This window comes from Mesoplodon mirus (genome assembly GCF_964341445.2).
Source record: "Mesoplodon mirus genome assembly, chromosome: 10".
In the NCBI taxonomy this organism is placed as follows: domain Eukaryota; kingdom Metazoa; phylum Chordata; class Mammalia; order Artiodactyla; family Ziphiidae; genus Mesoplodon; species Mesoplodon mirus.
This window is the reverse complement of record NC_138986.1, coordinates 87,893,159-87,920,054: the sequence shown is the minus strand read 5'-3', so window position 1 is coordinate 87,920,054 and position 26,896 is coordinate 87,893,159.

Sequence of the window (26,896 nt, the reverse complement as noted above, 5' to 3'; positions counted from 1 at the left end):
GCATGAACCCGTGTCCCCTGCATCAGCAGGCGGACTCACAACCACTGCGCCACCAAGGAAGCCCTATGTTTCTTATAGTTATATTTGTATTACAGTATTGGTCGGAGCATACATTTTGAACTAAAAAGTTTTATGTGTCCCTGGGCCTCCTCAGTGTTAACCATTATAAATCTAAATCTTGTCTATATGTCTAGAGACACATGTTTTAAATATTCATTGGGAAATTTAACACAATCACTGCTATCTCCAAAGGACACGATAAACAGGCCAGCAAATTGTCCTTAGAGTCAGACAGATCTAGATTTGAATCCAAGTCCAGTAGCTTACTAACTGTGCCATCGCAGGCCAGTGGCTTAACATATGTAAAAAGGCCTGGTCCAATGCTCAGTATTGGATGGTAATTGTCCTCATCACATTGTATGTCATTTTTTATTGAGTAAGTTCATAAGGCATTTTGTGTATCATCTGCAGTTGCTACTAGCAGATTGGGGTCAAGTTTGAGAAATAGCACTTGTAAAAAATAAAAATAAAATTTCAAGCAAACTTAAAGTCCGGTGCTGTTTCAATATAGGTAGTCTTCTAAACAAGTTTCTTTATAGTAACACTTTGCTCAAGAGGCAAAATAAATAGATACAAGTAAGAATTTAGTGAATTTAACAATGTCATGTCTTATACAATTTGAAAATTTTATAATTTGAAGTAGAATGTACAAAGTCAAAATGAAGGAGGAGATACATAAATTGGTTTTTGAAAATAGAAAATGACAAAGATGTTTGTATGTTTATTCATTAATTTGTCAAAAACTTTGAGTGTCTTTTGAGGCTAAGCATGGTGCTATGTTGAAATCACAGGTTCATTTGAAATGTATAAAAGAATAACCTTTGTTTGAGCCTCAGTAAAGCATCTGGAACAATATATCTTAATTTTTCTTTCAAACACATACAGATTATTTAAGATATAATATGTTACTTGGACCAGGACAGTGCAACAATTGGGCAATAATAGTCTCTTCAACAGATGGTGCTGAGACAACTGGATATTCACATGCAACAGAATGAAGGTGGGTTCATACTTCACACATATAAAAGTTCATTCAAAATGGGTCATCAATTTAATGTAAGACCTACACAACCAAACTCTTAGAGGAAAACATAGGAGTAAATCTCTGTGACTTTGAGTTAGACAATGGCTTCTTATATATGACACCAAAAGCAAAAGTGACAAAAGAAAAAATGGAAAATTAAACCACATTATAAATACAAAAACTTTTCTGCTGCAACAGGTGCCATTAAGAAAGTGAAAAGACAACCCTCAGTATGGAAAAAATGTTTGCAAACTATACATCAGAGAAGGGACAAATATCCAGAATATATAAAGAACTCATAGAACTCAATAATAAGAAGGCAAATAACCTGATTACAAACAGGCAAAGAATTTGAATAGCGATTTCTCTAAAGAAAATACATAATTGGCCTATAAACACGTGAAAAGATGCTTAACATCATTAGGCACTTGGGGAACACAACAAAGGTCACAACGAAAAACCACTTCACAGACTCTGGGATGGCCATAATAAACAAACAGACAAACAAACAACCTCTAGAAAATAGCACTTGGAACATTTGTATATTGCTAGTGGGAATATAAAATGGTGCAGCCACTGTGGAAAACACTTTGGCATTTCCTCAGAAGGTTAAACATAGAATTATATAATGCAGGAATTCCACCCCTGGGTGTAAACCCCCAAATTTGAAAACACAGACTCAAACAGATAGTTGTATACCAATGTTCATGGCAGATTTATTCAGAAGAGCCAAAAGGTGGAAACAACCCAATGTCCATCAACTGATGAATGGATAGAGAATATGTGCTATGTATTATTGTTATATAATATTATCAATGCAGTATATAAAATATTTTATATTTTCAGTAATAAATAGAAAAGAATGAAGTTCTGATAGCTGCTACAACATGGATGAATCTTGAAACATTATGCTACACTTATGAAGCCAATCTCAAAAGACCACATATTGTGTGATTCCATGTATATGAAATATCCAGAACAGGCAAATCCATGGAAACATGAAGTAGATTCGTGCTTGCTGAGTGGGGGATGGCAGAGAGGATGTGTATTGACAGCCCATGGGTATGGGGTTTCTTTTAAGGGAGACAAAATTCTCTTAAAGTAGATTATGGTGATGGCTGTGTAACTTTGTGACTATACTGGAAAATATTGAATTATACAGGGTAAATGGTTGAATTGTATGGTATGTGAGTTTTATCTCAATAAGCTGTTAAAAAATGTTGTTTGGAGTGAAAATTACCATTGGGCTTTATAAATAAGGAGCTACACTTAAAGACATTTAAGTTGTTCAATATGCCACCAGATGGCTTCAAGTTAAATTCAACTAATTTACTAATCTGTAAGTGTATGTTCCTAATAGTTGGAAGATATATTTTCTTCTGAGTTCATTCCAAAGTGGGTAGAGGGCAGAACCATAGGCTTTAACCTCTGTAGTTCTCACTTATTGCTATTCTGTTGTAATATTTATCATAGTTAAAAATAGACAAATTTTAGGGAAAATATTTTTCTCTTTCACCACCAATTTTTTTCACTTGTCCTATGTGTGCCAAATTGTAAAATTCGAGTATCCTAAATGTTCATATGGGAAAACTGAATCTGGTATAAAGAAAGACTCCTTATTCATTCTTTGATTCTTTGACCCAAAGTATTATAAACACCTTTTCTCTGTGCCTACCATTACCATACGGATATTTTTTTGGAAGAGGTGATAGAATATTCTTTTATTTTGACTAAATTTAACCAGTTGGAATTATTTTATTTTATTTTATTTTACACACTATATTTTACCTTTTAATTCAATGGATGTATAACAGTTTTTTTCAAAATAGACCTTAAAAGTTAAATTTTTTATTTAAAAAGGCATATGCTTCACTACAGTATGGAAAATTACAAACTGGTAAATGATAAAAAAATAAAATTCAAATCCCAATCAGAAAATCACAATGAACATTAACCATTAATAAAAGCTACCATTTATTGATCATTTATTGTGTGCCAGGTATTGTGCTAACCTCTTTATCGACATTAGTTAATTTAATTCTTAAAACTGCTTTATGAAGTAGCTATCATTTTCACTTCTATCAGATAAGGAAGCATTCAGAAGTGAATTAAACTTCACATTTGAATCAAAAACTAAAAGTGTATACTCTTCTGATCAAATTTAACTCTATTAGTGTTTTTTTTTTGTTATTGTTGTTGTTTTTGCGGTACGCGGGCCTCTCACTGCCGTAGCCTCTCCCGCCGCGGAGCACAGGCTCCAGACGCGCAGGCCCAGCAGCCATGGCTCACGGGCCCAGCTGCTCTGCGGCACGTGGGATCCCCCCGGACCGGGGAACGTACCCGTGTCCCCTGCATCGGCAGGCGGACTCTCAACCACTGCGCCACCAGGGAAGCCCTGTTTTTTTTTTTTTTTAACACCTTTATTGGAGTATAATTGCTTTACAATGGTGTGTTAGTTTCTGCTTTATAACAGAGCGAATCAGTTATACGTATACATATACCCCCGTATTGCCTCCCTCTTGCGTCTCCCTCCCACCCTCCCTATCCCACCCCCTAGGTGGTCACAAAGCACTGAGTGGATCTCCCTGTGCTATGCGGCTGCTTCCCACTAGCTATCTATTTTACATTTAGTAGTGTATATAAGTCCATGCCCCTCTCTCACTTCGTCCCAGCTTACCCTTCCCCCTCCCCGTTTCCTCAATTCTGTTCTCCACATCTGTGTCTTTCTTCCTGTCCTGCTCCTAGATTCTTCAGAACTCTTTTTTCTAGATTCCATATATATGTTAGCATACGGTATTTGCTTTACTCTTTCTGACTTACTTCACTCTGTATGACAGACTCTAGGCCCATCCACCTCCTACAAATAACTCAATTTTGTTTCTTTTTATGGCTGAGTAATATTCCACTGTATATATGTGCCACATCTTCTTTATCCATTCATCTGCTGACGGACACCTAGGTTGCTTCCACATCCTGGCTATTGTAAACAGAGGTGCAATGAACATTTTGGTACATGACTCTTTTTGAATTATGGTTTTCTCAGGGTATATGTCCAGTAGTGGGATTGCTGAGTCATATGGTAGTTCTATTTTTAGTTTTTTAAGGACCTCCATATTGTTCTCCATAGTGGCTGTATCAGTTTACACTCCCACCAACAGTGCAAGAGGGTTCCCTTTTCTCCACACCCTCTCCAGCATTTATTGTTTGTAGATTTTTTGATGATGGCCATTCTGATGGGTGTGAGATGATATCTCATTGTAGTTTTGATTTGCATTTCTCTAATGATTAATGATGTTGAGCATTCTTTCATGTGCTTGTTGGCAATCTGTATATCTTCTTTGGAGAAATGTCTGTTTAGGTTTTCTGCCCATTTTTGGATTGGGTTGTTTGTTTTTTTGATATTGAGCTGCTTGTAAATTTTGGAGATTAATCCACTGTCAGTTGCTTCATTTGCAAATATTTTCTCCCATTCTGAGGTTTGTCTTTTTGTCTTGTTTATGGTTTCCTTTGCTGTACAAAAGCTTTTAAGTTTCATTAGGTCACGTTTGTTTGTTTTTGTTTTTATTTTCATTTCTGTAGGAGGTGGGTCAAAAAGGAACTTGCTGTGATTTATGTCATAGAGTGTTCTGCCTATGTTTTCCTCTAAGAGTTTGATAGTGTCTGCCCTTACAGTTAGCTCTTTAATCCATTTTCAGTTTATTTTTGCATATGGTGTTAGGGAGTGTTATTATTTCATTCTTTTACATGTAACTGTCCAATTTTCCCAGCACCACTTATTGGAGAGGCTGTCTTTTCTCCATTATATATTCTTGCCTCCTTTATCAAAAATAAGGTGACCATATGTGCGTGGGTTTATCTCTGGGTTTTCTATCCTGTACCATTGATCTATATTTCTGTTTTTTTGCCAGTACCATACTGTCTTGATTTCTGTGGCTTTGTAGTATAGTCTGAAGTCTGGGAGCCTAATTCCTACAGCTCAATTTTTCTTTCTCAATATTGCTTTGGCTATTCGGGGTCTTTTGTGTTTCCATACAAATTGTGAAATTTTTTGTTCTAGTTCTGTGAAAAATGCCAGTGGTAGTTTGATAGGGATTGCATTGAAATCTGTAGATATCTTTGGGTAGTATTGTCATTTTCACAATGTTGATTCTTCCAATCCAAGAACCTGGTATATCTCTCCATCAGTTTGTATCATCTTTAATTTCTTTCATCAGTGTCTTATAGTTTTCTGCATACAGGTCTTTTGTCTCCTATGGTAGGTTTTTTTCTAGGAATTTTATTCTTTTTCTTGCAGTGGTAAATGGGAGTGTTTCCTTAATTTCTCTTTCAGATTTTTCATCAGTACTGTATAGGAATGTAAGAGATTTCTGTGCATTCATTTTGTATCCTGCTACTTTACCAATGTCATTGATTACCTCTAGTAGTCTTCTGGTAGCATCTTCAGGATTCTGTATGTATAGTATCATGTCATCTGCAAACAGTGACAGCTTTACCACTTCTTTTCCCATGTGGATTTCTTTTATTTCTTTTTCTCCTCTAATTGCTGTGGCTAAACTTCCAAAACTATGTTGAGTAATAGTGGTGAGAGTGAACAACCTTGTCTTGTTCCTGGTCTTAGAGGACATGTTTTCAGTTTTTCACCATTGAGAACGATGTTGGCTGTGGGTTTGTCATATATGGCCTTATTATGTTGAGGTAAGTTCCCTCTATTCCTACTTTCCAGAGGGTTTTTATTGTAAATGGGTGTTGAATTTTGTCATAAGCTTTTTCTGCATCTATTGAGATGATCATATGGTTTTTCTCCTTCAATTTGTTAATATGGTTTATCACAGTGATTGATTTGTGTATATTGAATATTCCTTGCATTCCTGGGATAAACCCTACTTGATCATGGTGTATGATCCTTTTAATGTGCCGTTGGATTCTGTTTGCTAGTATTTTGTTGAGGATTTTTGCATCTATGTTCATCAGTGATATTGGCCTGTAGTTTTCCTTCTTTGTGACATCTTTGTATGCTTTTGGTATCAGGGTGATGGTGTCCTCATAGGATGAGTTTGGGAGTGTTCTTCCTTCTGCTATATTTTGGAAGAGTTTGAGGAAGATAGGTGTTAGGTTTTCTCTAAATGTTTGATAGAATTCGCCTGTGAAGCCGTCTGGTCCTGGACTTTTGTTTGCTGGAAGATTTTTAATCAAAGTTTCAATTTCAGTGCTTGTGATTGGTCTGTTTATATTTTCTATTTCTTCCTGGTTCAGTCTTGGAAGTTGTGCTTTTCTAAGAATGTGTCCATTTCTTCCAGGTTGTCCATTTTATTGCCATGTAGTTACTTGTAGTAATCTCTCATGATCCTTTGCATTTCTGCAGTGTTAGTTCTTACTTCTCCCTTTTAATTTCTAATTCTATTGATTCACATCTTCTCCCTTTTTTTCTTGATGAGTCTGGCTAATGATGTATGAATTTTGTTTATCTTCTCAAAGAACCAGCTTTTAGCTTTATTGATCTTTGCTATTGTTTCCTTCATTTCTTTTTCATTTATTTCTGATCTGATCTTTATTTTTTGTTTCCTTCTGCTAATTTTGGGGTTTTTTTTTTGTTCTTCTTTCTCTAATTGCTTTAGGTGTAAGGTTAGGTTGTTTATTTGAGATGTTTCTTGTTTCTTAAGGTAGGATTGTATTGCTATAATCTTTCCTCTTAGAACTGCTTTTGCTGCATACCATTGGTTTGGGGTTGTCGTGTTTTCATTGTCATTTACTTCTAGGTATTTTTTGTTTTCAGCTTTGATTTCTTCAGTGATCTCTTGGTTATTTAGTAGTGTATTTTTTTTTTTTGCCTTATAACAAATTTAATCAGTTATACATATACATGTTTCCATATCCCCTCCCTTTTGCGTCTCCCTCCCACCCTCCCTATCCCACCCCTCCAGGCGGTCACAAAGCACGGAGCTGATCTCCCTGTGCTATGCAGCTGCTTCCCACTAGCTATCTACCTTACGTTTGGTAGTGTATATATGTCCATGCCGCTCTTTCACTTTGTCACAGCTTACCCTTCCCCCTCCCCATATCCTCAAGTCCATTCTCTAGTAGGTCTGTGTCTTTATTCCTGTCTTACCCCTATGTTCTTCATGACATTTTTTTTCTTAAATTCCATATATATGTGTTAGCATACAGTATTTGTCTTTCTCTTTCTGACTTACTTCACTCTGTATGACAGACTCTAGGTCTATCCACCTCATTACAAATAGCTCAATTTCATTTCTTTTTATGGCTGAGTAATATTCCATTGTATATATGTGCCACATCTTCTTTATCCATTCATCCGATGATGGGCACTTAGGTTGTTTCCATCTCCGGGCTATTGTAAATAGGGCTACTATGAACATTTTGGTACATGTCTCTTTTTGAATTATGGTTTTCTCAGGGTATATGCCCAGTAGTGGGATTGCTGGGTCATATGGTAGTTCTATTTGTAGTTTTTTAAGGAACCTCCATACCGTTCTCCATAGCGGCTGTACCAATTCACATTCCCACCAGCAGTGCAAGAGTGTTCCCTTTTTTCCACACCCTCTCCAGCATTTATTGTTTCTAGATTTTTTGATGATGGCCATTCTGACTGGTGTGAGATGATATCTCATTGTAGTTTTGATTTGCATTTCTCTAATGAGCAAAGATGTTGAGCATCCTTTCATGTGTTTGTTGGCAGTCTGTATATCTTCTTTGGAGAAATGTCTATTTAGGTCTTCTGCCCATTTTTGGATTGGGTTTTTTGTTTTTTTGTTATTGAGCTGCCTGAGCTGCTTATAAATTTTGGAGATTAATCCTTTGTCAGTTGCTTCATTTGCAAATATTTTCTCCCATTCTGAGGGTTGTCTTTTGGTCTTGTTTATGGTTTCCTTTGCTGTGCAAAAGCTTTTAAGTTTCAGTAGGTCCCATTTGTTTATTTTTGTCTTTACTTCCATTTCTCTAGGAGGTGGGTCAAAAAGGATCTTGCTGTGATTTATGTCATAGAGTGTTCTGCCTATGTTTTCCTCTAAGAGTTTGATAGTGTCTGGCCTTACATTTAGGTCTTTAATCCATTTTGAGCTTATTTTTGTGTATGGTGTTAGGGAGTGATCTAATCTCATACTTTTACATGTCCCTATCCAGTTTTCCCAGCACCACTTATTGAAGAGGCTGTCCTTTCTCCACTGTACATTCCTGCCTCCTTTATCAAAGATAAGGTGACCATATGTCCGTGGGTTTAACTCTGGGCTTTCTATCCTGTTCCATTGATCTATCTTTCTGTTTTTGTGCCAGTACCATACTGTCTTGATTACTGTAGCTTTGTAGTATAGTCTGAAGTCAGGGAGCCTGATTCCTCCAGCTCCATTTTTCGTTCTCAAGATTGCTTTGGCTATTCGGGGTCTTTTGTGTTTCCATACAAATTGTGAAATTTTTTGTTCTAGTTCTCTGAAAAATGCCAGTGGTAGTTTGATAGGGATTGCATTGAATCTGTAGATTGCTTTGGGTAGTAGAGTCATTTTCACAATGTTGATTCTTCCAATCCAAGAACATGGTACATCTCTCCATCTATTTGTATCATCTTTAATTTCTTTCATCAGTGTCTTATAATTTTCTGCATACAGGTCTTTTGTCTCCTTAGGTAGGTTTATTCCTAGATATTTTATTCTTTTTGTTGCAATGGTAAATGGGAGTGATTCCTTGATTTCACTTTCAGATTTTTCATCATTAGTATATAGGAATGCCAGAGATTTCTGTGCATTAATTTTGTATCCTGCATCTTTACCAAATTCATTGATTAACTCTAGTAGTTTTCTGGTAGCATCTTTAGGATTCTCTATGTGTAGTATCATGTCATCTGCAAACAGTGACAGCTTTACTTCTTCTTTTCCGATTTGGATTCCTTTTATTTCCTTTTCTTCTCTGATTGCTGTGGCTAAAACTTCCAAAACTAGGTTGAATAAGAGTGGTGAGAGTGGGCAACCTTGTCTTGTTCCTGATCTTAGTGGAAATGGTTTCAGTTTTTCACCATTGAGGATGATGCTGGCTGTGGGTTTGTCATATATGGCCTTTATTATGTTGAGGAAAGTTCCCTCTATGCCTACTTTCTGCAGGGTTTTTATCATAAATGGGTGTTGAATTTTGTCGAAAGCTTTCTCTGCATCTATTGAGATGATCATATGGTTTTTCTCCTTCAATTTGTTAATATGGTGTATCACGTTGATTGATTTGCGTATATTGAAGAATCCTTGCATTCCTGGAATAAACCCTACTTGATCATGGTGTATGATCCTTTTAATGTGCTGTTGGATTCTGTTTGCTAGTATTTTGTTGAGGATTTTTGCATCTATGTTCATCAGTGATATTGGCCTGTAGTTTTCTTTCTTTGTGACATCCTTGTCTGGTTTTGGTATCAAGGTGATGGTGGCCTCGTAGAATGAGTTTGGGAGTGTTCCTCCCTCTGCTATATTTTGGAAGAGTTTCAGAAGGATAGGTGTTAGCTCTTCTCTAAATGCTTGATAGAATTCGCCTGTGAAGCCATCTGGTCCTGGGCTTTTGTTTGTTGGAAGATTTTTTATCACAGTTTCAATTTCAGTGCTTGTGATTGGTCTGTTCATATTTTCTATTTCTTCCTGATTCAGTCTTGGCAGGTTGTGCATTTCTAAGAATTTGTCCATTTCTTCCAGGTTGTCCATTTTATTGGCATAGAGTTGCTTATAGTAATCTCTCATGATCTTTTGTATTTCTGCAGTGTCAGTTGTTACTTCTCCTTTTTCATTTCTAATTCTATTGATTTGAGTCTTCTCCCTTTTTTTCTTGATGAGTCTGGCTAATGGTTTATCAATTTTGTTTATCTTCTCAAAGAACCAGCTTTTAGTTTTATTGATCTTTGCTATCATTTCCTTGATTTCTTTTTCATTTATTTCTGATCTGATTTTTGTGATTTCTTTCCTTCTGCTAACTTTGGGATGTTTTTGTTCTTCTTTCTCTAATTGCTTTAGGTGCAAGGTTAGGTTGTTTATTCGAGATGTTTCCTGTTTCTTAAGGTGGGATTGTATTGCTATAAACTTCCCTCTTAGAACTGCTTTTGCTGCATCCCATAGGTTTTGGGTCGTTGTGTCTCCATTGTCATTTGTTTCTAGGTATTTTTTAATTTCCTCTTTGATTTCTTCAGTGATCACTTCGTTATTAAGTAGTGTATTGTTTAGCCTCCATGTGTTTGTATTTTTTACAGCTCTTTTCCTGTAATTGATATCTAGTCTCATAGCATTGTGGTCGGAAAAGATACTTGATACAATTTCAATTTTCTTAACTTTACCAAGGCTTGATTTGTGACCCAAGATATGATCTATCCTGGAGAATGTTCCATGAGCACTTGAGAAAAATGTGTATTCTGTTGTTTTTGGATGGAATGTCCTATAAATATCAATTAAGTCCATCTTGTTTAATGTATCATTTAAAGCTTGTGTTTCCTTATTGATTTTCATTTTGGATGATCTGTCCATTGGTGAAAGTGGGGTGTTAAAGTCCCCTACTATGAGTGTGTTACTGTCGATTTCCCCTTTTATGGCTGTTAGTATTTGCCTTATGTATTGAGGTGCTCCTATGTTGGGTGCATAAATATTTACAATTGTTATATCTTCTTCTTGGATCGATCCCTTGATCATTATGTAGTGTCCTTCTTTGTCTCTTCTAGTAGTCTTTATTTTAAAGTCTATTTTGTCTGATATGAGAATTGCTACTCCAGCTTTCTTTTGGTTTCCATTTGCATGGAATATCTTTTTCCATCCCCTTACTTTCAGTCTGTATGTGTCTCTAGGTCTGAAGTGGGTCTCTTGTAGACAGCATATATATGGGTCTTGTTTTTGTATCCATTCAGCCAATCTGTATCTTTTGGTGGGAGCATTTAGTCCATTTACATTTAAGGTAATTATTGATATGTATGTTCCTGTTCCCATTTTCTTAATTGTTTTGGGTTCGTTATTGTAGGTCTTTTACTTCTGTTGTGTTTCTTGCCTAGAGAAGTTCCTTTAGCATTTGCTGTAAAGCTGGTTTGGTGGTGCTGAACTCTCTCAGCTTTTGCTTGTCTGTAAACGTTTTAATTTCTCCATCAAATCTGAATGAGATCCTTGCTGGGTAGAGTAATCTTGGTTGCAGGTTTTTCTCCTTCATCACTTTAAGTATGTCCTGCCACTCCCTTCTGGCTTGTAGAGTTTCTGCTGAGAGATCAGCTGTTAGCCTGATGGGGATTCCCTTGTGTGTTATTTGTTGTTTTTGCCTTGCTGCTTTTAATATGATTTCTTTGTGTTTAATTTTTGACAGTTTGATTAATATGTGTCTTGGCGTATTTCTCCTTGGATTTATTCTGTATGGGACTCTCTGTGCCTCCTGGACTTGATTAACTATTTCCTTCCCCATATTAGGGAAGTTTTCAACTATAATCTCTTCAAATATTTTCTCAGTCCCTTTCTTTTTCTCTTCTTCTTCTGGAACCCCTATAATTCGAATGTTGGTGCGTTTAATGTTGTCCCAGAGGTCTCTGAGACTGTCCTCTGTTCTTTTCATTCTTTTTTCTTTATTTTGCTCTGCAGCAGTTATTCCCACTATTTTATCTTCCACCTCACTTATCCGTTCTTCTGCCTCAGTTATTCTGCTATTGATCCCATCTAGAGTATTTTTTATTTCATGTATTGTGTTTTTAATCGATGCTTGATTCATCTTTAGTTCTTCTAGGTCCTTGTTAACTGTTTCTTGCATTTTGTCTATTCTATTTCCAAGATTTTGGATCTGGGAAATAGAATCTTGGATCATCTTTACCATCATTATTCTGAATTCTTTTTCAGGTAGACTGCCTATTACCTCTTCATTTGTTAGATCTGGTAGGTTTTTATCTTGCTCCTTCTCCTGCTGTGTGTTTTTCTGTCTTCTCATTTTGCTTATGTTACTGTGTTTGGGGTCTCCTTTTTGCAAGCTGCAGGTTCGTAGTTCCCGTTGTTTTTGGTGTCTGTCCCCAGTGGCTAAGGTTGGTTTAGTGGGTTGTGTAGGCTTCCTGATGGAGGGGACTAGTGCCTGTATTCTGGTGGATGAGGCTGGATCTTGTCTTTCTTGTGGGCAGGTCCACGTCTGGTGGTGTGTTTTGGGGTGTCTGCAGACTTTTTATGAGTTTAGGCCACCTCTCTGCTAATGGGTGGCGTTGTGTTCCTGTCTTGCTAGTTGTTTGGCTTAGGGTGTTCAGCACTGTAGCTTGCTGGTCGTTGAGTGAAGCTGGGTGCTGGTGTTGAGATGGAGGTCTCTGGAAGATTTTTGCCGTTTGATATTATGTGGAGCTGGGAGGTCTCTTGTGGACCAGTGTCCTGAAGTTGGCTCTCCCACCTCAGAGGCACAGCACTGACTCCGGGCTCCTCAATTTGGGATGATGTGTTGTCTATTCATGTATTCCACAGATGCAGGGTACATCAAGTTGATTGTGGAGCTTTAATCCGCTGCTTCTGAGGCTGCTGGGAGAGGTTTCCCTTTCTCTTCTTTGTTCTCACAGCTCCTGGGTCTCAGCTTTGGATTTGGCCCCGCCTCTGCGTGTAGGTCGCCGGAGGGCGTCTGTTCTTCACTCAGACAGGACAGGGTTAAAGGAGCAGCCTCTTCGGGGACTCTGGCTCACTCAGGCCGGGCGGGAGGGAGGGGCACGGAGTGCGCGGCGAGCCTGCAGCGGCAGAGGTCGGCGTGACGTTGCACCAGCCCGAGGCGCGCCGTGCGTTCTCCCAGGGAAGCCGCCCCTGGATCCCGGGACCCCGGCAGTGGCGGGCTGCACAGGCTCCCGGAAGGGCGGTGTGGACAGTGACCTGCGCTCGCACACAGGCTTCTTGGCGGCGGCAGCAGCAGCCCCAGCGTCCCACGCCCGTCACTGGGCTCCGCGCTTTCAGTCGCGACTCGCGCCCGTCTGTGGAGCCCCTTTAAGCAGCGCTCTTAATCCCCTCTCCTCGCGCACCAGGAAACCAAGAGGGAAGAAAAAGTCTCTTGCCTCTTCGGCAGCTCCAGAGTTTTCCCGGACTCCCTGCCGGCTAGCTGTGGCACATTAGCCCCCTTCAGGCTGAGTTCTCGCCGCCAGCCCCAGTCCTCTCCCTGCGCTCTGACCGAAGCCCGAGCCTCAGCTTCCAGCGCTGCGCACCCCGGCGGGCGAGCAGACAAGCCTCTCGGGCTGGTGAGTGCCGCTCGGCACTGATCCTCTGTGTGGGGATCTCTCCGCTTTGCCCTACCCAGGTATGTGGGGGGTTTCTTGCCTTTTGGGAGGTCTGGGGTCTTCTGCCAGCGTTCAGTAGGTGTTCTGTAGGAGTTGTTCCACGTGTAGCTGTATTTCTGGTGTATCCGTGGGGAGGAAGGTGATCTCCGCGTCTTACTCTTCCGCCATCTTACCCGGAAGCTCCTTTAGTAGTGTATTGTTTACCCTGCATGTGTTTGTATTTTTTACAGATTTTTTCCTGTAATTGATATTTAGTCTCAAAGCGTTGTGGTCAGAAAAGATACTTGATGTGATTTCAATTTTCTTAAATTTACCAAGGCTTGATTTGTGACCCAAGATATGATCTGTCCTGGAGAATGTTCCATGAGCACTCGAGAAGAAAATGTATTCTGTTGTTTTTGGATGGAATGTCCTATAAATATCAATTAAGGCCATCTTGTTTAACGTATCATTTTAAGCTTGTGTTTCCTTATTTATTTTCATTTTGGATGTTCTGTCCATTGGTTAATGTGGGGTGTTAAAGTCCCCTACGATGAATGTGTTACTGTCGATTTCCCCTTTTATGGCTCTTAGCATTTGCCTTTTGTATTGAGGTGCTCCTATGTTGGGTGCATAAATTTTTACAATTGTTATATCTTCTTCTTGGATTGATCCTTTGATCATTATGTAGTGTCCTTCTTTGTCTCTTGTAATAGTCTTTGTTTTAAAGTCTATTTTTTCTGATATGTGAATTGCTACTCCAGCTCTCTTTTGATTTCCATTTGCATGGAATATCTTTTTCCATCCCCTTACTTTCAGTCTGTATGTGTCTCTAGGTCTGAAGTGGGTCTCTTGTAGGCAGCATATATATGGTTCTTGTTTTTGTATCCATTCAGCCAGTCTATGTCTTTTTGTTGGAGCATTTAATCCATTTACATTTAAGGTAGTTATCGATATGTATGTTCCTGTTACCATTTTCTTAATTGTTTTGTGTTTGTTATTGTAGGTCTTTTCCTTCTCTTGTGTTTCCTGCCTAGACAAGTTCCTTTAGCATTTGTTGTAAAGCTGGTTTGGTGGTATTGAATTCTCTTAGCTTTTGCTTGTCTTTAAAGTTTTAATTTCTCCATCAAATCTGAATGAGATCCTTGCTGTGTAGAGTACTCCTGATTGTAGGTATTTCTCTTTCATCACTTTAGATATGTGCTGCCACTCCCTTCTGACTTGTAGAGTTCCTGCTGAAAGATCAGCTATTAACCTTATGGGTATTCCCTTGTATGTTATTTGTTGCTTTTCCCTTGCTGCTTTTAATATTTTTTCTTTATACTTAAATTTTGATAGTTTGATTAATAAGTGTCTTGGCCTGTTTCTCCTTGGATTTATCCTCTATGAGACTCTCTGCGCTTCCTGGACTTGATTAATATTTCCCTTCCCATATTAGGGAAGTTTATGACTATAATCTCTTCAAATATTTTCTCAGTCCCTTTCTTTTTCTCTTCTTCCTCTGGGACCCCTAAATTAGAATGTTTGTGCATTTAATGTTGTCCCAGAGGTCTCTGAGACTGTCCTCAATTCTTTTCATTCTTTTTTTTTTATTCTCCTCTCAGGTAGTTATTTCCACTATTTTATCTTCTAGGTCACTTATCTGTTCTTCTGCCTCAGGTATTCTGCTACTGATTCCTTCTAGAGAATTTTTAATTCATTTATTGTGTTGCTCATCATTGGTTGTTTGCTCTTTTGTTCTTCTAGGTCCTTGTTAAATGTTTCTTGTATTTTCTCCATTCTGTTTCCAAGATTTTCGATCATCTTTACTATCATTACTCTGAATTCTTTTTCAGGTAGACTGCCTATTTCCCCTTCATTTTTTTTTTTTGTCTGGTGGGTTTTTACCTTGCTCTTTATCTGCTGCATGTTTCTCTGTCTTCTCATTTTGCTTAACTTACTGTGTTTGGGGTCTCCTTTCCGCAGGCTGCAGGTTCGAAGTTCCTGTTGTTTTTGGTGCCTGTCCCCAGTGGGTGAGGTTGAGTCAGTTGGTTTTGTAGGCTTCCTGGTGGTGGGAACTGGTGCCTGTGTTCTGGTGGATGAGGCTGCATCTTGTCTTTCTGGTGGGCAGGACCGCATCTGGTGGTGTGTTTTGGGGTGTCTGTGACTTTATTATTATTTTAGGCAGCCTCTCTGCTAACAGGTGGGGCAGTGTTCCTGTGTGGCTAGTTGTTTGGCATAGGGTGTCCAGCACTGGAACTTGCTGGTCATTGAGTGGATCTGGGTCTTAGCATTGAGATGGAGATCTCTGGGAGAGCTTTCACTGTTTGATATTACGTGGAACTGGGAGGTCTCTGGTGGACCAGTGTCCTGAACTCGGCTCTCCCACCTCAGAGGCACAGGCCTGACACTTGGCTGGAGCACGAAGACCCTGTCAGCCACACGGCTCAGAAGAAAAGGGAGAAAAAATAAAGAAATAATAATAATAATAATATAATAAAATAAAGTTATTACGATAAAAAAATTTTTTAATTATTAAAAATATAAAAAGTAAAAAGTAAAACAAAAAAAATGGACAGACAGAACCCTAGGACAAATGGTAAAAGGAAAGCTATACAGATAATATCACACAAAGAAGCATACACATACACACTCAGAAAAAGAGAAAAAGGAAGAAAAAATATATATCTTTTGGGAAGTCTGAGGTCTTCTGCCAGCATTCAGTAGGTGTTCTCTAGGAGTTGTTCCACATGTAGATGTATTTCTGACTTATTTGTGGGGAGGAAGGTGATCTCCACGTTTTATTCCTCTGCCATCTTGAAGGTCCATCTCTCCCATAGGGTTTTGTGTTTTGTTTTGTTTAAACTGCTTTTAGACCAAAGCTGAGTCTCCAAGTCTCTGCCATCTAGTGGCAATATTGAAGAAATCCTGGTTTCCTACACAGCTCTGAGTGCACAAACTTTCATAGATGTCCAAGAACTGTTAAGAACCATCGGCAAACTAATGACTAATCTTTATGTTTACACTTTAGTTCAAAGTACTGAGCTAATGTTTGCACAAAATTTTTATGACTTTATCAGTCTTTTATTTTTTGATGTTAACTGCCTTCAGTACAAAACCTGGGACTTCAAGACATACTAATTTATTACTAGTTTCTAACCACTTATAACTGAGGCAGACTGAGTTTTACAAAAACATTTCTATTTGCACTGTAAACAGAAGGTAATTGAAGAATTTGTTAGTTTTTGTTAGGTTTTGTATTAACTACTTTCAAGTTAATTTCTTAAGCTCTGATATATATACACACATTAAATGTGGGTTATGTTCACTATTTTAAATTAAGCTTTAATTGATTGAACATATTTTCCCACATGTGATAGTGATGGAGCTCTATATCATGGGTTATTTGTAAGATGTTTGTCAGGTTAAAAGTCAAAAATAGGGGCCTCCCTGGTGGCGCAGTGGTTGAGAGTCCGCCTGCCGATGCAGGGGATACGGGTTCGTGCCCCGGTCTGGGAGGATCCCATATGCCGCGGAGCGGCTGGGCCCGTGAGCCATGGCCGCTGGGCCTGCGCATCCGGAGCCTGTGCTCCGCAACGGGAGAGGCCACAACAGTGAGAGGCCCGCATACCGCAAAAAGAAAAAAAAAAAAAAGAAAAAAAAAAAAAAAGTCAAAAATAGGATTTCTCATTCCTTAGGATATGTAAAATTCAGTGCTGGTAATGTCTTTATTGGCAACATTATAATGAAGCTTTTAAAAAGCCATTTTATAATAAGTATATTTTATTACTCATGATAAGGTATGCTTACTTCAGATTGGACTGCTCTTATAAAATTGGTGGCATAAAGTTTGATTTAGATCAGCTAATTTTCTTCAATGACAGAAAAATACTTCTTTATTAAAAGTGGAAAATGCCCAAGATTAGTTTAAAAAGTAAAATGAAATACAATTATTTAAAATAGAAATGAGGTAATTTGTTTACACTGTGGAGTCATTTTAGTTCATTTCTGGGTAAATGTTAACTTTTTTAAGGAAAATCATGTCAGACATGTAGGCAGCAGAGTCAGTAATAACCTGGGTAAGGATTTTAATCAATCCAGCTTCCAGATACTCAGCTGTAGCATTTTATATTCAAATGAACCCAAATCTCATTATTATGGATGAACTTAGAGAAGATAAGCTTAGAACTTAATCCTCAATAGATTATCCTGTTTGGAACTGACACTGGTACACTGTGAATCTTTCCACGTCTTTAGAAAATAGAATAATTAGCATGTGCGTGTGTTTGTAAATTATAAAGTTGTTCCTTTGTAATGGGGTTGAACAGGGGAGGGGATGCAGAGGCTCATGAAAACCACATGACTAGTGCATCATTTTTCTGCCCAAATGCCATTGAGTGGTTCGCGATATGTACATGAACCAAAACCCTGTTGTCTTGGTTTGTGTACACATTTGCCTCTTCTTTGGGTCTGACTAACCATTATTTTTCTAGTGCTGATGAATTTCCAGCAGAAGTGTGCTGGATTTGCACATGGGAAGAAAAACTTTAATTTTCTCATAAAGATCTACACAATTTGTCCCTGAAAGCCTGAATCTTATACTCTTGTCATTCGAGTGCCAGGGCCAGACAACCAGCTAAACGATTAACTCCAGCCCGGAAATCTATAAATAAAGTTTGTGAAAAGAGAGAGAATGAACAATGCAGGGTGGAGAGAAAACGTAGCATAGGTCTTGTAATGGAAATCTACAACTTCCACTGAGGCTGCTGTTTGAAAATCTGTAAGGGAATGGCTTTCCCCAAGACTGAATATACGAGAAAAGAAGCAGATGTCCTTGAACTGTCTCTTTGAAGATGCTCATTATTAATACAGACGAAGACGAAATTCAGGAAAGGACTGAGTGTCAACAGAGATGTTATGAAAGAAGCCAGGAGAGGTAGTTGTCTGTGAAGCCAGAGGACAAAGTGGGAAGAGCTGCCAACAGTTCACAGGAACATGCAGAAGTCAGAGGGGAAAGATCAGGTTTTGGGTGACCTTGGATTCTGGTCCAAAGGATGGGGCCGCTGGAGTCAGTACCACTTGACGACAGGAGGGGGCAGCAGAGGGCCGCAGGGTGGCCCCGTTGAATCAAAGTCAATTTAGGAGCCAGGAATGCAGGGAGAAGCTGGGAGGAGGGCGTGATAGTTACAGAAGCTCCAGCTGGTCTGGCTAAGTGGTGAAGCCTGCAGGGGACGCTCCTGCACGATCCCCTAGCCCTAGAAGGCCTTTCCTTAAAGGACCTTTCAAATACCCACTTTAGTGTGGCTGCAAACGCGTAGCCCAGGTCCTAAGAGACACCAAGCTGTAGTGCTTTGCCCGGAGCCTGTGAGTCACATTCAGCCACAGTAGGGGCACAAGGCCAGCAGTGATATTAACTGTGGCTGGCGAGTGTCACCAGGCTTCCCTATGGCCCCTCATGGCTCAGGACTGTCCCCAGGTGTCACACTTACCCTTGATTTCTGCCTGACGGCCACTGAACTCCATCTGCCTGATCGCAACTTGATTTCCATGCTGTTAATTTCGGGACAATGTAAGTACTCCAGGAGCAGTAGAAACCCTGTAACTTCCATGGAGACTGTTTGAAAATTTGTAAGGGGGTGATTTCCCAGCTCTCTTTTGGCCGACGTTTTGGTCACTCTGGTTCCTGGAGTGCGATGGGCACACCACGGTGGGGACCGAGGTCAAGTTCAAGCTCGTGATCCAAGGTCAGGAGGAGCCGCTAGTGCTCTTGTGCCAGGAAGGCAGGGTTTAGCCTCTTTCTATTCCTCTAGGAAGCGCAGCACTTGGTAGCGAGATAGATGCACTATTTGACTATCTGCCACGAATGGGCAGCCCTGGCTCGACCACTGACTGAAGCCAAGGAGGTTGGTAGCCCTGCAGGTGGTGGTTGGCTGGCTGTGGATGGATTCATTAGGGGCTTATTGAGGTCCACCCGTAGTGCTGTGTTTGAACCGGCTTGTCCTGCCTCCTGAGACCCGACTGTCAGCATCTCAGTTACATCACACTGGTAGCTTGAAACGGGCCATGAAGGGACATCACATCACAGAAGTCGGAAGATGAGCCTCCCGCCTTCTCGCCCTGAATGCTGGTGCTTAAACAGTTGTCAGCACACCACTGCCCAGGCGCCAGACTCAAGGCTGGTCCTCGTGCTGGTCCAGGCAGGGGTGGTGGGATCGCGGCACCCCTGTCAGGTCTTCTCTACTTTGTTTCGTATTAGAATCTCCAAAGCTGCTCAGTACTATAAACCACGAAGGTGAAAGATTACCTTTTTCTCACCTACCTTCTAACCTTGCAGGCATGGATGGTTTTTTCTGAACACCCCAGTTTGAGCGTGAGGCCAAATTGTTTGGATCAGGTCACAGAGCTGTGTTGTGCATCGCAGAAGCAACATCAAAGCTGGGACCAGCAGACAAGGATGCCGTTTAGTTAACCTGGGTGAGACAGATGCCTCCCGTCCCCCAGCCCCTGCAAACCTGAGTTTCTTTGCAAAATAAAGAGGCTTGGTCTAGCAAAGTCTAATTATCCCTGCTCTTGCATTCTGAATTACAAATCTAATTTTCTTTTGCAATGTTGCGTATCAATACACTTTGGGTTATCAGTCATCATCTCTAAATTAGTTTCCCCAAACCTCTATTTGTACTAAAGCACTTTACGTTCTCCCAAACACGCTGTGTCAGATCTCTGGGCTTTGTATTTAATGTTCTTTATGGAATGTCCTGCCTTCCTGTCTGTCTACCTGACAGCATCTTGCTCCTCTTTAAAGGGTCAGCTCGTGTGTGCCCACCACTGTAGGCCCTCCATGACTCTCAGAACACTTCGGCACCACATTTTGCTGTTTCTCAGGGTCCCGACAGCGCTGTCCCTGGCACAGCTGGAGGATGCGTAGTAAACCTGGCGGCGGGTGCGGGACCTTCAGGGTCTGTCTCTATTGGTCCCTCTCCTGTGTTATCCTCTTGAGTTCATTTGCTCTGTTTAGATTGGCTGAACTTTGGATTCAGCTACTGCTTGGTCTTCACCTCTCTGCCCAGCACCCCCTCTTCAGATTTGATGGCATCCCTTTTGTTCCTGACCCCAAGGGCCATTTCTGTTATTCCACATCCATACCCTGTTCCAATTCCTAAAATTCCAAGCCTGGCCACAGACCTAATTCCCTACCCGCCTGAGCAGGGAGTTGTGAGGAGAGCTTGGAAATTCTTTAGGGAAGAAACTGTTCTTTCATTTATGTGTCCTCAGTACGTATCGTACTGTCTGGAACATAGAAGTGCTCAGCGAATGTCTATTGAATGAATACATGAACGAATGCGGTGAGGAGAACTGACCTAGCAGAAGATCCTACTTAGGATGCAGACTTGGTCTCACTTCTTGCATGTCATGTTTGGATTTTGCCCTCTAGACTGGTGGTTCTCAACCTTTTTAGGGCCTCTAGGAGGATGTGAAAAAACTGGATATTTTTACCAGCAAAATAACACACAGCATACAAAAGTTAGCACAAAATTTCAGTGCCTTCAAAAATGTCTTTGAAGCCCATCCACGAGTGCCACAAAATAGCCCCTGTAACACACAGTGGGGAAGCCCTGAAAGTTTTTAGGTCTGCAAAGACGAGATGAAGATGATTCAAGAAGGTGTTCAGGGTGGACAGAAAGCTGGGAACTGGAGAGCGGGAGGGTGTGGGTATAAGGTGAGGAGGGGCTGAGACAGTTCGCGATGCCCTGCGGGTGAGGAAGGAGACGCAGGAAAGGAAGAACAGAGGGGCTCTACTATCAGTTGTATGGAGAAACCCGATAACAATGATTCTGTGCTCTCGAAAAAAGATCCTTAAAGATGAGGCAATTGACACAGTAACCATCCCTTGTTTTTAAAGAGCGATACTGGGGCTTCCCTGGTGGCGCAGTGGTTGAGAGTCCGCCTGCCGATGCAGGGCACATGGGTTCGAGCCCTGGTCTGGGAAGATCCCACATGCCGCGGAGCGGTTAGGCCCATGAGCCATGGCCGCTGAGTCTGTGCGTCTGGAGCCTGTGCTCCGCAACGGGAGAGGCCACAACAGTGAGAGGCAGAGGCCCACGTACCGCAAAAAAAAAAAAAAAAAAAAAAAAAGAGTGATACTGGCACGCGTGAAAGAAATTAGTATTTCCAAATCTGTTGACTCGTTTGTTGGGAGCAGTAGGTTTGCGTGCCCGATTATCCGCTGACTTGGACACTGTTGGTTTAGGAATTTTGTGGGAGGGAGCAGAAATAGAACTTTCCAGAATTTTAGAACTGTCAACCCTCCCTCCCTCCCTCCCTGTGTCCCTCCCTCCCTCCGTTTCTTCCTGTCTCTTTAATAGAAAGGAGAACACACTTTTCTGTAAATTACATTTTTCCAACCATTAAAAAAAAATGAAATGTACCTTTTCCTTATGTTTGGTGTTCAATTCAAACAAGATATCTGCTTGTAAAACCTATGAATAACGGTCTTCTACTTCCACTGAGTCAGGTTGGTAAACTCTCTCCTATCCCTGCAGCTCCCGATCTAAATGTATGATATCGCTAGTGGCCATGGTGCATGAGTGACTGCCCGAAAATCCATGAAAAGCTTGTAAGATTTAGAAGACATCAGGCTTAGAGTGAATTAAGATTAGGTATTAAGTGTAGTCTGCGGGGATGAAGCTAAATACATTTAAGTAAGTGAGAGAAGATTAACACAAGCTCAGTCCTTTGGCAATTCCTTATGTCTCTATCAGAAGATGGGAAAAAGTGATCCATTTTGCTATTATTAGGTTTTCTGCAACTTTTCTTTCCCTTCTAATTTTTTTGTTTCTTCTCCCATCTTACTTTCCTTTGCTCCACTCTTTGAGCAAACATTCCTTCCAAGACTTATCTCTTCGTTGGTGTCTTGAATCTCAGTCTTTCATTTCTTTTCATGAAGACTGGTCCCTCCGTTTCCTCCTGTCTTCTTTACTTTGCCAGTGTCTCTCTTTCTTGACTCCTTCTTGCTTGGGTACAAACAAGCTCCAATGGGCTCCAATGGGCTCATTATCTTTTCATGCAGTCACCTTCTCTTTCTCCTTCTTTGTTTGGGTCAGAGGCAGTGTAACCTACTCTTTTTGCCCCACCTCCCAGGCTATCTTTGCATTAATCAGGATGCAAGAGAGGTTATGCTGTGATAACAAATATGTGAGAACTCTCTGTGGCTTTAGCGAAACAGAGCTCGGCATCCATCCACAGCACAGTCTGATGCAGGCTGGGCAGGTGCGTCTCACCCAGTCTCTCCCGAGACTAACCCAGAGACCTCAGTTACAACCAGCTCCATGGGGCTGTATTAGCGTCCAAGGCTTTGCTTTCAGCCCCAGCCAAGGGAGAGAGCACACGTGTGGAAGAGACCCTTGATTATACCTGTCCAGGCTGGCAGAGACACCTCCATTCTCCTTAGTTCTCCTGGTGAGAACTAAGTCATGGTCCTGATGCACAAGGGCTGGGAAACCTTGAGCAGCACATGGATATTCCGTGAGTGCTGACGGGCATGGCATATCCCCAGTTCCTCAACACCATGTTTCTGTTGCATGTCTTTGAAGGAGAGAAAAAAGCAGATCACGACCTGGGTACATGCCATGACCCTCAGGCTGCACCTGGCAGTGCTTTGGAAGGTGAGGTCGTGACTACTAAATTGAATATAAGATTGAAAATTTATTTTATTGAAGTATAGTAGATTTACAATGTTGTGTTAATTTCTGCTGTACAGCAAAGTGATTCAGCTTTGCATATATACACATTATTCTTCATATTCTTTTCCATTATGGTTTATCACAGGGTATTAAATATAGTTCCCTGTGCTATAAGATTTGAACTTTTAAACTGGCCTATACTGGACTGGATGTTTTAATATTTGAAGTCACCAGAAAGCTATGGGTTCTGCCTGAGATGTTATTAAGGGTCAGGAAAGAAAGATTTGACACAGTATATTTGAAAACAATGACCGGGAAAAGATAAACTGGTTAATGTTTGTACCATATTGGGTTCAAGACTGTCCAATATAAAACCTGTGTTTGGTTTGAAGAATAATGTCATCAGATATAAACAAACTATGCAATGCTTTATTATTAAATGTGGGCTACATGAAGAAACCAAAAGCTAATAAAGATATTCTTTTGTTTTTGAATAAGCTTAAACAATGTCTTGACATCAGTTTAGATAACAGAAAAGGGAATTTAATCAAATTTTAAATTAAATTCCAAGGTACATCCTCTAAAAATAATTGAAGTTTGCTGAATGCCTTTCTACTAAGAGCGATGTGAAACTCTCATAATTAGATTAATGTGTTTAATTACCCTGGAGTATTGCAGAGGGTGTGAATCAGCCCTAATCATAAAGTATATCCCATTTAAACAAAGCAAATGCCCTATAATGTCTTTGCAATGACCTTTGTGTGGAATTTTCAAATTCTCATAAATTCTTATACATGTCCTTAACTTCTAAGGATTTTGGCATGAATTATGATTCAAAGATAGAGTTTGATTAATAATGTCTATGTCCATGCATAATTAAAAAAGAGCTCTTCCTTTATAGAAAAAAATTCTTGAGTTCTGAAGAAAATGTCTCAGGTAATGTACAGATGTGCCTGACACGTAATCCCAGCCCTCTTGCTTCTTAAGCCCTCCCACTGCAACTGCTTTGTCTTTAAAGACCTCCAGAGAAAGGAGTTAACATCACACAGGTCAACCATCCTCTGGTCACAACTAAACCTGTCCATTATTGATTATACTGAACACTCTTTATTATAAGTTTCTTAAAGCCAAGACTGTTGTGTTCTTACAATTTTGCTTATTACTTATTTGTTTGAATTCTTCATACATGAATATTTTCAAGTCCCTTTGCCTTCTGGAGGACACAGCCTTTATTTGTTATGAAACAATGCATTGTTGGAATATAAAATAATGTTGTGATTGGAAAGATACGTATCACGTGATTTTAAAATTGAAAGAACCCTACCAGGATATCTATGGCACCACCTAATTTTACAGAGTCTAAAGAAGTCTGCAAGTTCACTTGGCTAGTGGCAGAGCTGGGACTCAACTGATTTTCACGCCGGTGCTTTGTGCCTTATGTAATAATTTCCTCATTGTGTATAGCTCCTTATGTACATAGAGGAAATAGAAAGGCTGATCTAGGGTCTAAGCAAGCAAGATTAATAGCGATAACTAAAAAGTACCATGGACAAATTGCCAACCTTTTTGGCACCAGGGACCCGTTCCGTGGAAGACAATTTTTTCACAGGCTGGGGGTGGAGGGATGGTTTTGGGATGATTCAAGTGCATTACCTTTATTGTGCACTTTATTTCTATTATTGTTATATCAGCTCCACCTCAGATCATCAGGCATTAGATCCCGGGGCTTGGGGACCCCTGGGAGAGTATAGAAAAATAAAATCCATATTATTGTTTGTAGTTGTACACTAATTTATTTGATTATTTAAAAATACCTTTCTAACCCACTAAATTGTAAGCACCAAGACAGCAACAATTACATTTTAAATTACATTTTGATAACAGGCATATAGTTGTCCTTTTTTTTTTTTTTTTTTTTTTGCGGTACGCAGGCCTCTCACTGTTGTGGCCTCTCCCGTTGCGGAGCACAGGCTCTGGACGCACAGGCCCAGCGGCCATGGCTCACGGGCCCAGCTGCTCCGTGGCATGTGGGATCCTCCCGGACCGGGGCACGAACCCACGTCCCCTGCATCGGCAGGCAGACTCTCAACCACTGTGCCACCAGGGAAGCCTTAGTTGTCCTTTTTAAAAGAGATATTTAATTTGCCAACTTAAAATTTCTCTTTAAGTATTTTCTCTAATATTATATGAGCAGTTCTACAGGTAATTTCCGAGGTCTTAATTTCATGAATTTTATGAATGTTTCTTTTTCATAGTCATCCTTTGAAGTAATTGCTGAACTTTATATATGTTTCTAAATGTCACCAGAAGAGCCACATTTTAGTGCTTTCTTGAATTTTTGACATTGTTCTGAAGGGTCTTTTCATTGCAATGCTTGTTAATTGCATCACTTTAATGTAGATGAGTGGATCAAGGAGACATCTTCCAAACTGAGTGTGAGTACTGATGAAACGGACAGTTGATGTCTTTCATTGATGGCTCATTCAACCTGCATCTGGTATGCTTCCGAGTCTAAGAGATAACTGAAAGTATCACTGTAAATGAGCTATAGGGCTTTTTTCCCCCTTGATTTGCTTTTAGTTCATTTAAATAATAAAAATTCATTAATATATTCTTAAAGGAAAGTTACATAAAATAGCAGTTACAGAGCAAAATTGAAGTTCTTCCTTAATAATTGTCTTAGTCAGCTCAGGTTGCCATAACAAAATACCATAGACTTCACAACAGAAGTTTATTTTCTCATGGTTCTGGAGGCTGGAGGTCTGAGATCAGGGTGCCAGCATGGCCGGGTTCTAGTGAAAGCTTTCTTTCTGTCTTGTACGTGGCCACCTTCTTGCTCTGTGCTTACAGGCTGGACACAGAGAGCAAGCTCTTTGGTGTCTCTACTTGAAGGACACTAATCCCATCAAGAGGGCCCCACCCTCATGACCTCATCTGAACCCAACTACCTTTGAAGGCCTCATCTCCAATTACTATCACAACAGGGGTTAGGGCCTCAGTGTATGAATTTTGGCTGGGGGTGGGTCGGTACACAATTCAGTCCATAGCAATAATATTGATAAACATTGGTGTAGTGCTTGCTAATTTATATAATGTGCCAAGATCTGTCCTGAGCAGCATTTGCACACATATACACATTTTACAGATGAGGAAACTGAGGGATCTAGAGAAAACACGCAGCTAATAAGTGGAAGAGCCAGGACTCGATTTAGGAGCTTTGACTAAGTGTTCCATGCCCTTAAACTCTACTTTGTAAGACTCTCTCAGCCCTCAGCTTTTCCAGATAAACCTTCTTAGAGGTAACACTGCCTGCAAGTGGTGTGAATTCTTCTAAGCCCATTATGGATTGTTCTGGGCTCTGTGTTTTGGTCACTGAGTGATACTGTAGCACGTGGCATATAGAACCTGACAGGCTGAGCCTGCTGACCCCCTCTTCTCCCAGCATCTGCCCATTTCTCATACCTCACTGACGTATATCAGGCCTGCAGATTCCAACTGAGCAGCTCTTCATCAGGGAAGCCTCCCTGATTTCCCATCCCTTTTATTCTAGAGATCCAGACAGGCAACTGATTTCCAAGAGGCTGCCTAGCTGTTTCGTATCAGAGCTAGGACAGGAATTCATGCCTCTGGATCTTGCTGAGAGCTCTCCTCCAACACACCACTTTGATTTTCTGGAACTCAAACTCACCACCTAAGACTCAGGGGAGAAATTCACAAGAGTACTACTGTCTTGTGATTTTACTAATTTTGGAGAAGTACATTTTAGATCTTGAATCTTTAAACCAATTCTTCCAAAAAGCAGCAGCAAAATAATGGAGACCATTCTAGCTTTCAGCAAAAGGCACAAAACAAATTTTTGAAATTACTTCTGTGAAAGACAAGGTCATTTAAAATGATTTTTGGATTTTAAGTTCCTTGAAGGTATGGAGGCACTATACTATTAGA